This window comes from Myodes glareolus, chromosome 18 (assembly GCF_982192425.1).
Source record: "Myodes glareolus chromosome 18, mMyoGla1.1, whole genome shotgun sequence".
In the NCBI taxonomy this organism is placed as follows: domain Eukaryota; kingdom Metazoa; phylum Chordata; class Mammalia; order Rodentia; family Cricetidae; genus Myodes; species Myodes glareolus.
In genome coordinates this window covers 20,019,079-20,029,577 of record NC_142043.1, presented here as the reverse complement: position 1 = coordinate 20,029,577, position 10,499 = coordinate 20,019,079, and the positions used below count along the sequence as shown (strand labels likewise).

General features: G+C 47.8%; 1 long non-coding RNA gene across 1 annotated transcript; it reads left to right on the top strand.

Annotated features, from left to right (window-relative positions):
* The first annotated feature begins 3,025 nt into the window (after positions 1-3,025).
* On the top strand, positions 3,026-9,919 carry LOC148119092 (uncharacterized). Its single transcript, XR_015735437.1, has 2 exons — positions 3,026-3,904; positions 4,917-9,919. It is a non-coding gene; the product is annotated as an uncharacterized LOC148119092 (long non-coding RNA).
* Positions 9,920-10,499: the final 580 nt, after the last annotated feature.

Sequence of the window (10,499 nt, the reverse complement as noted above, 5' to 3'; positions counted from 1 at the left end):
AAGGTTAGGCCCAGAGGTGCAAGATGTACTTGCTAGTAAAGGTCAGCAATAATAATAAACAGACATCCCAGGGTAAAGGGCTCAACAGATCCCTCTCCTCCTTCCCACAAAGACAAGCCTAGACTGGAGAAACAGTGTGAATAAGAGGCTGGGATTGCTGGTATTATTTTGCTTTCAAAATTAATCTTGATAGTTTAATCACAGTGTTCTCTGAAGTCAATAGCAGATTGCAAAAAGACTTTCTGTCATTCATGGGGATTTTATTTAATAAAAAAATGTATAATTAAACCAAGGACTCCTTTTTCAAATCTTTTCCCTTGGGAAGCAAAAGTTCTTTCAGGGACATAACAGATGTTCATTTTGAAGTAGTTGAGATAATAGACAAATCTAGAAGTCAAAAGCCCATCTCTGTGTCCCAAGACAAACTATGAGGTTCTTGAGCAGGTGATAAATCCTGAACATTCAATAGTACCTTGATGTATCTGGACAGAGTTGGTCAGAAACCAAAAGGGCTTCGGGAGGTGGGCGGGGGGGTGATGGTGTCTTTATTAATTAGGTGGTCTTCATGGTATACGTGAGAACTGATTTATTATTATACAGCGTATTAACTGCCTCGCCTTCAAATCCAAATCTCTACACATGAAAAGTCAAGTGAAACAAATGTAGAGAAAGCAATAGTTTGTGGAAAAACACTATTTCAAAATTCAGAATTAAAATATCTAATGAATTATTCAACCCTACTGCTTCATATTAGAATGTCCTGAGGGGCTTAATACACATGCCAGTTTCTCCATTGACAAAATGGGAGTGGTTTCATCAATACCATAGGTTACTGAGATTTTCAATCTGCATTCACATAACTGCATCTTTAAACTAAGACAAGTGGCTGGAACTCCATAAAACCCATCTTTCATGTCTTCTCTCTATTTGTTTCCTTCCATAACCATCGACTCCTAAGCATCCCCCATTAGAGCTACAGCAAGTGGAGAGACACATGGCTAAATTTCTTGAACAAATCCAAAGCTATAAAACAAGGAACTTACCTCCTCCTTAGGAACATATGACCTCAAAGATGGGGAAGACTAAGATCAAAAACTCCTATGGGAGTTACTGGAGAGGGACGGAATTGGCAGGAGAGTTACCTATCAGGACTTTCGTTTGAAGGACAGTCGGAGGAAGTAGATAGCTAGGAAAACAAAGTAAGTTCTCCCTAGAGATCTCGTGATTATGATTGACCAACTGATTGAGTTTGGGAACCATTAGAGAAAGTGATCCAGCCATGACAACATTCTCAGTAAAGACTCCAAGTTGGAGGGGTATCACATAGCCTATCATCCTATATGAAGAAAATGAGGCTCTTACATATTTGTTCATGTGAAGGTCTTCATGGTGTCTCTAGGAAGAGGTGGCTTTGGTAATGAGTCTAAGAAGAGAATTAACTATCACCCACTGCTTTTCTCGTGATAACCATCACTTACTAAGCGCTTAGTATGTAGAAGATACTTTACCAAGTAAAACTTTGGATTACCTACTACAGCTTCTCTAAGCTTCTCTAAGAACTGCTCTATAATCCCATCTCACCCCATGTGGATTCTTGCCAATCATGGGTTGTAGCACATAGCTCCTCCCCCAAGCCCTGGCTGGTTGGATAAGACTGATTGAACCACCAACTGAAACCCAAGAATGAGGTCTTCGTTGTAGGATGTCATTAGTGTTGAGATGCTGAGGCATTGCTTTGTCATAGGGGTTTGTTCTGTTTTGTTTTTACTCTTTGCTCTATGGAAAGCCTGCTCCGAGCTTTTATCTTTCTCTATTTCTGTATATCTTTTCTTTCCTTCTTACTCCTCATCTGGCTGTGCAGCTGAGTGGCTGGACTCTCCTTTTCTTGCTCCTCTCTTTCACACTCTTCTTCTATTTATTCTCTCTGCATCTCAGCCACGCCCAGCATCTCTCCTGCCTAGCTACTTGTCACTCACCTCCTTATTAGACCAATCTGGTGTTTTAGACAGGCAAAATAACACAGCTTCACAGAGTTAAACAAATGCAACATAAAAGAAGGCAACACATCTTTAACTAGTAATCCACAATACTCTGTCAGTAGTTAAAACTGACCTATGCATCCTCAGGAACAATGGGATAGTCACAGTTCATCTGTGAGTGAGGAATGCAAACATTGGCTAAAGGAGCAAAATCAAGTTGAAGAATGGAGAGTAGTTAAAAAAAACTGAAAGATAATAATAAAAATGATATTTATGTACGTCACAAAAAATTGGGAAAGTCTAACATGTCACCTCTTCCTCAGATCTAGAAGGAATACTTGCTATAAGGCGATCTTCAAGAGCCTGCACATGAACACAAATAGGTCCTGCCCCCTCATCAGTTGAATTGCCGGGCTTTCCACCCCAAGGCTTCAGGCTGTGCCTAAGTGCTCACTTCCCATGGTTTCTGTTTAGCAAAAGTAAGTATGTTGGGTCTGCAGGGGACACAAACACACAGAAGCCACTGGCTCCACCCGGGTCTGAATCTGTGATGGACACAGATGTTGCCCCCTGAAACTTTAGGGTCTGAGGGACCACAATCAACCAGCATTCTGCCTGGTGCCTCTGGTGTCAGGCAATCAAGTACCATTGTACCTAGTGTAGGGAGGGAAGGAGGAAGAGAGAGAGAGGTGGAAGGGCATGTGGGCGGGGGAGAGGCTGATCCAGTGAGGTGAGAGTGGTGAGGAACAGGCTGACGTGAGTGGCCAGCTGGCTGCCTGAGTGCAAGGAGATGGCTCCGTCTGGGCTCTGACCAAGGACTGGGTCTTGATCCTGGAGCAGCCAGGCCTGAGTTGATGTCTGTGTGTGTTGATGTCAACACTGGAGGCCATGCAGGGGCCTGAAGTGGGGTCACATTGGTGTCCAAGGACTGTACTGCTGCGGAGGCCATGTCAAACTGGGTGACTTACATGGCCACTTGGGGCCATGGTGGCAACCTGATCTGAGCTGCTGCTGAGGACCATGTCAAGATCCCTGGTCCTGCAGTGGCCAGGGTCTGTGTGGATGTCCCTAACCCATGCTGCCGCCAGGGCCCATGTGATGTTCAGGGTCTGTGATCATGTTGGTGTCTGAGGACTGTGCCACTGTCAATGCCAGGCCAATTTGGGTTACCAGGGCTGTCAACTGAGCTCATGGTATTGACTAGACCTGGGCAGAAACCTAGGGCCATGTCTGGGTCTGTGACCCTGCTGCATCCAGGATCTTTGTTGATATCTATGGCTCCTGAGATCAAAGGCATAGGGTTATATTGGTATCCATGGCCATGCTGGTGGGAGCCATGCCAGTGTTGATAACCTGAGCTGCCACCTGGAGCCATGGTGACATCTGAACTGGGGCTGCTGCCTAGGACTATGACTGTTATTCCTTTGGTTCTGGTCCCTTTAAGTGTTAACCACGCCCACTCCCAGCCACTTCTGACCTCCCTCGCCGCCATCTTAACTCTTTCTCTTATGTCCCCCATCTCTTGGCGTGTGCACACGTGTCTCTGTCTCTCTCTATGTTTCTCTCCATGTCTCTCTGTTTCCCTCTTCTTTTAAGTAATAAATGTCTCCCTCTTCTTTAAGTAATACTATGTCCTGTGAGCCTTTTATCCGCTGTACCCGCTCGCATGACTCGCCCACCGCGTGGCGGGACCAGCCTACCACCCTGGAGATCTTGCAGGGACCCACAGCCATCCTTGTCGGACTAGCGGCTGCTCTGTGAGCCTGCCAGGGAACACACCCGCCTTTTAAAGAACAATATTGGTGCCGTGGACTCGAGAGATTCATCCGCTCCAATTTCCGGGATTGAATCGGGACCGAGGGCCTTCTCAACACCGACCCACGTGTTCCAACTGCCTGGACTACAAACAACACCGGCTTCTAATTGTGAGTTTCCCCACTCCAGCCAGCTTAAATGAGCCTTTTTAACCTGAGATTGACCGGTCCTCCCGGTATTTCTAGGCTGGAGGGGAGGGGGTACTTCTCTGCCCCTTTGCTGGCGTTCATTACGGTTTGCATCCTGTTAAGCCTGTGCCTGGGACAGCTGGCCTGGCCAGCTCCCAGCACTCCCGCACCTGGGGGCCTGGGGCCTCCAATCTTCTTCCTCTCTTATTTCATTCTTTTCTTCTTTCTCATCTTTCTCACGGATGGAAGGGATGAACCGGTTCGGCCTATAGCACCCCACACGTGGATTGGGAACGCTCACCCACGTGTCCTGGGTGGTCGATTCATTTGCATCTCACCTAAACGGGGAGCCATTCCCCGTAGGCCTGAGATGCCATGGTTTTTGTGGGGTTTTCACGGTCTTGACCTGGAAAATCAAGTCGTTCCAGCCTAAATATGCCTTACTTAAAATCCTCCACACCTATCTGTCTTTAAATTGTCTGTTTACGCGGGTTTTCATGATTCACATTCTTAATAACAACCGCTCACAGCAGGCAGCCCCTGGCTTTTAAAATTCCTGCTGGCCATGACATGGTACAGTTTTTTCAGTTCCAGCCTTTTGCTCCCCTCTGTGGCTTATGGTTCGGCATGGCGGCTCAGCAACAGGGCAGATCACGCCTTTAGGTCACTCTTTATTAAGCTTAAAATCCTTACAGCTCAAAAATTGTAACTTTTCCCCCGCAACACGTGGCCGCCGCCATGTTCATTGGGGTCAGGTGACTTTATCGCTAGATTCACTGAGAGCCAGATCACGTGACCAAGCTCTCTCATTCTTATGTATGTCCTGCTTTCCCTTCCCGCTCCTCAGTGTTCACTGAAATCCTCTCATTAACTCTGATTACAGGTGTTTTACACAGTGACACGATTCTGATAGGACCCATCAGAAGCGTGCACTTTGCCTAATTCCTGTTCAATCTTTCTATATATAATGATTGTTCATGTCATCCCATTTCAGACTACAAAATCATGAGTCTCATATTTTAAACTGGTATGTACTTTTACCTCTCTTATATTTAATATTAAGCTATTCTCTACCATTGTCAGTTCTACCACTAATCTTAATGTTACAAACAGTTTTTTTTTCTTTCTGTCTGTCTTTTTACAAATATGGATCTTACCTGTTAAGAGCCAGTACAGTCAACCTCAAACCCAACCTTCCAGACAGATTCTATACTGCAGCTATACCTTATAAACAGCCTCAACTGCTCAGAGATCTGGGGAATGTGATATTTAAGTATTTAATTATTTAAAAAACTTTTCATAACAAAAAGAGACAGGTTGGCTCCTAGCAAGCACTCTGCTTCCTCCAAGAAGACAGAAGACAAATGGTCACAGAACAACATCCATCTGCAGTTCGCTTCAACTACCAAGCGCTGACCATTGGGCAAAAACTGCCTTTCACTTAAACTGGAGACCTCCAGACGTGGACAGAATCACTGGAATCGACAGCCTAGCTGACCAGGGTAAGGTAGGCCTGTCTTCCTACAGATTTCTTAGCCCACAGCGTCTTCTAAAGCCTGACAGGCTCTGCACTAAACAACAAAGGTCAAATGCAACCTTCAGCGACCAGGGAGGACCCAAAAGAGTAGCTCTAGATGCCAACCAAGTAAGTTCTCTGTCATTTTTTAATCAGTAACTCAAATAAAATCTTATCTTTCTCAAAGATCTCTGACAGTTTGATAGCTGAGAAGTTTTGCCAGGTTGCCTCAACAAATAAAAAATACTTTTCATTACACGAAAATATGTCACAGCCATTATACAACGTATATGTCTAAAACTTCTATTTTTCTTATGAGTTCCAGGGAGCCGAATTAAAGAACCCACCGTAAACAGGTCAGATACATAACCCCTCAATTCCCTGGGTCTAAAAAATTTTTTTCTTAATTTAACTTTGTCCTCTGTTCTGCCAACACCCTAACCAGGTACAAGGGACACCAGATATTTTCATGCCACAGACACCTGTCGGGAACAGAGACCAACTTTGCCAGGATGTGAACAGCACCCAGCCTTCTCTTGGATCTCCCTCCCCCCACCCGCAAAGACAACGCCCACAAATCAGCCGGAAGCAGTCTTGAGAATTCGCCGCCCCAATTCCTTCAAACTGTAATGTCTAACCTTCTACTTTTTATTATAAAAAGGATCCGGGAATGTTATTCCTTTGGGTCTGGTCCCTTTAAGAGCTAACCACGCCCACTCCCAGCCACTTCTGACTTCCCTTGCCACCATCTTAACTCTTTCTCTTATGTCCCCCGTCTCTTGGCCTGTGCACACGTGTCTCTGTCTCTCCCTATGTTTCTCTCCATGTCTCTCTGTTTCCCTCTTCTTTAGGTAATAAATGTCTGCCTCTTCTTTAAGTAATACTATGTCCTGTGAGCCTTTTATCCGCTGTACCCGCTCGCATGACTCGCTCGCCACATGGCGGGACCAGCCTACCACCCTGGAGATCTTGCAGGGACCCACAGCCATCCTTGTCGGACTAGCGGCTGCTCTGCGAGCCTGCCAGGGAACACACCCGCCTTTTAAATAACAATAATGACTGTCTTTGGTCCTATCACAGCCAGGGTCTGTATAGATGCCCATGGTTGCCACCAAAGGCCACATAGATGTCTGGGATATGGACCATAACCACAAGGGTCATGCTGCCACCAGGCATATCATGATCTAAATGGCCTGTGTTGTCACCCTGTACCATGGTGTCTTCTGGGTCCATAATGCCACAGCATCCAGTATCTAAGTTGGTGTCTGGGGCTCCTCTTGTCACCAAGGACCATAAGGAGGGCCACCTCAGTCCATGCCATTGTCTGAGGATTGTGCCATGCCCAGGGTCATGCTGCTCTGGGTGGCTGGGGCTGCCACCTGGAACTATGGAGACCTCTGGGCACGGGTCACTGCCTAGTGTCACATCTGGATCTATGACCCTTTCCAAGGGAGTCTGGGTTGGTGTCCAAGACCCTGTAGAAGGCCGCAACCACACTCTCCACCATAGATGGCGCTGCACCGCCAGGTGAGCTAGAAAGCTCACACGTGTTGGTATTTTTCCACTACTCCCAAGGTATCACCTGGGACTGGGAGCAGTTGACCAATCAAAGAGTGACACGTCCAAAGCAGGGTCTGTTTCCTATATAAGGGATGGGTTTCATCTTATCTGTGTCTCCGCCATGTTGGCTGATGCCCGCTCTCCCAAGGGGCATTAAAGCTTTACTGCAGAAGTATCCTATGTGTACCGCGTGGTTCTTGTGGGCGAGACGGTAGCGCGGGACATCTGGTGCCGATACCCGGGAAGAAGAAGAAAAAGAAGAACTTTGCACCGCCGGAGACCCCTTGGACACAAGGAGGATTCAGAACTGCAGGCATGCGTGCTCAGAGAGGTACGCTCTAAAGTCCAGAGAGCATATCAGAAACTGAGCAGCAGTGGGAGGTTGTGCGCGCACCCAGATAAGTTAAAAAATGACCCTCCGGTAAAGAATGGGGCAGACAGAAAAGAAAATAAGTTAAAAAGGACCTCCCAGTGATTTTTAAAAAAGTAAAAATGGGGGAGAAGGCTGATTTACAAGGTCAAAAGCTTTATGTTATGTTATATGTGTTGTCTTTTGTGTACTGGATAGGAGAAAGATATTTAAACTTAGAAACTGCTAAGGATATGATGTTTTGGGAAAGAGGTTCTGTTTTCATCTCCACAGAAAAGGAGAGCCTAAGGGTGTACTTGGGATTTATGTGGTTTGAATCACCGAGACCTCCTGAAATGTTGTAGTGTATACCCCTAAGAATGCAACGGCCCAATTTCAGCAGGAAGCAGCCAAAGAGACTAAACGACGCCCAAATTCCCTAAAAGATTAAATGAGGTCCTTGCAGAGCAGCAAGTCTGCTTCTCTGAGTTCCGTACACAGGTTTGGGCTCGGAGTGGGTGCAGCTGGGGCTGGAGGGCAGCTGGAGCGGAGCTTTGCTCTGTGGCTATGGTGGGAGGCATATTGCGCAGGCTCAGTTGGTGCCTGGCCTGGAGGGTATCACAGCTGTACCGAGAATGAGAGCAATGCCACAGGCAGCCGGGCCAGAAGGCTTGCAATGTACCTAAAACTGTGCTGGTCTCTGAGGCTAAAATGGCTTGGTTCCATTTGGCTACGCTGACTTCAGGCAGGGCTGGTCGTATTTATCATAATAAAAGCGCAATTAAGGTTTAGCCGCAGTAAACAGGCAGTACCGTATTACATCTACATAGTGTGACTTAAGTTTTTAAGAACTGCTTAGCATTTTAAGAACTCAAGTCCTCCTGAAAGATTGCTGTGTATACGCTTGGCTTGTCTGGTGTTTCGGGTTCCGCAGGGAGATGGATGCGAAGGGCCCTTGGATTTCGGGGTGATTGGGTCGTTGGCTGGATCTGTAAGAGTTTACAGCCGCTTTTGCTGTGGCACAGGTGTTGAGAGTTTGCTAGTAGGAAAGCGGCCCTGGTCGCCACCTCTCCCATCGGCCCCTTGAGCCGCAGCGGCTCTGGCGCGGACCTTGAGATGTTGCCGGCCTGTGCCGCCTCGGTCTGGGTGTCGGCTCCCGCCACACTCCCCCACCAACACAGCCTCAGAGAACGAGGCTAGCCCCGCAGGGAAGGCAGGGGCGCCTGGGGGTGGAGCCGCCACTTCTTGGCTTGGAACACAGGGAGCTGCGCAGCGAGCAGGCCCAGGGCCGCACACAGCCCTTGGATGGCGGGCGGGCTCTGGAACCCAAGGCCACTGTACCAGCAAAAAATACTGAAGCCAATAAATCTTAAACCTAATATCAACAAACAGGGCCTGGGTTTTTCCTAGGCGCCACTGGGACAGCATGGCCTATACCATGAAAAACAGAGACCCTCAATCAGTTATCTACCACAGTGGCTACAGCCCTGGATCAGCAGGCTACCATAGATACATCTATTAGAGGTAGAATAAAGAACAGGTGGATATCTTATGGCAGCTTGCCCAGTTGGGCTGTGAATGGAAAACTCCAGCCTTATGTGTAACCAATGTACCATATGAGAACTTTATAAAAGTGGCTAACTTGTCCCGAGAATTGTCTTTGTATCTTGCAGGAGAATTTTGATGATTTGCTGTCCTCCTTGAGATGGTCCATCATGACAATCAACTCCACGCGAGTGGACATAAGCCTGGCCAAAGGATTCCAGTCCTGGATTGTGTCCTTCATCCCCTACTTCAAAGAATGGGTGGGGGTGGAAATGTTTTAGAATGGTCCTGCTATGGAATAGTGTTTCTCCTCTGGATGGTCTGCTGACTCAAATCCCAAAGCCATAGGGACAAAGTGGTTTTTGCACAGCGCTGGCTGCCCTAGAACAGGGAGCCTCTTCTGATATGTGGTTATCTTGTTAAAGCAGTAAGGTTTAAGCCAACCAGCTCCTGCACCCCTAGGACTGTGGTCCATGGCACAGGGTGGAGTGCTTGGCTTAGCTAGCCCTGAAGGTTGTGGAGCTGAAAAGCATCGCACAGAGAATAGCCCTCTCTGAGAGATAAGTCGTTCTGCATAAGGGTTTCCTGCCGTATGTTCCCTTTCCCAGAAAATTGGCAGAGGGCAGGCCGGATAGGTTCCAGGTGTCATGAGCCTAGGGACAGATTCCGTGTAAGCCCATTTTAATGTTTTCATTTTGGGAAGTGCGACCTCTATCTTTACCTTCCTAGGGAGTTGCCTTTCTGCAAAGAAGTAAAATTAGGGGGAGATGTAGAAGGCCGCAACCACACTCTCCACCATAGATGGCGCTGCACCGCCAGGTGAGCTAGAAAGCTCACACGTGTTGGTATTTTTCCACTACTCCCAAGGTATCACCTGGGACTGGGAGCAGTTGACCAATCAAAGAGTGACACGTCCAAAGCAGGGTCTGTTTCCTATATAAGGGATGGGTTCCATCTTATCTGTGTCTCCGCCATGTTGGCTGATGCCCGCTCTCCCAAGGGGCATTAAAGCTTTACTGCAGAAGTATCCTATGTGTACCGCGTGGTTCTTGCGGGCGAGACGGTAGCGCGGGACAAGACCCCAGTTGCCACTAAAGGCTCTGTGGATGACCAAGGTCTGGCCAGCCACTTGGGACCATGTTGATTCCTCAGGGACAATGCTGTGGCTGGAGCTGTGCTGGTCTACGGGGCCTATGCTACCACCAGGGCCGTGGTGGTATCTGGGCTTGAGCTAATGCCAAGGGTCATGTCTGGGTAGCGATTCTACTGCAGCTGGGAGTCTGCGGTGATGTCCATGGTTGGTGTTAGCAGTGGGGTCATTGGAGCCATGCTGTGCTGAGCCAACCATGTTCTTCACTGGCCCTGGGATGACAGGCCCTGCCCCTTGCTTGATATTGTAGCAGGCATGCTGGCCCTACCCCACATGGAAGAGTTTATACGTCCTGCACTCGAGAAAGATGGCTCCAACCTAACCAGGCAGGTACCTCACCTGGGAAGCACACTAGAGCTGACCCAGGTAGGGGTCAGGTACGCAGGTGAGCCGATCCTGAGGGCATGAGAGCAGGAGAGCTGCCCCAAATTTTGTCTGCCATGTGGTGGCATAGGTG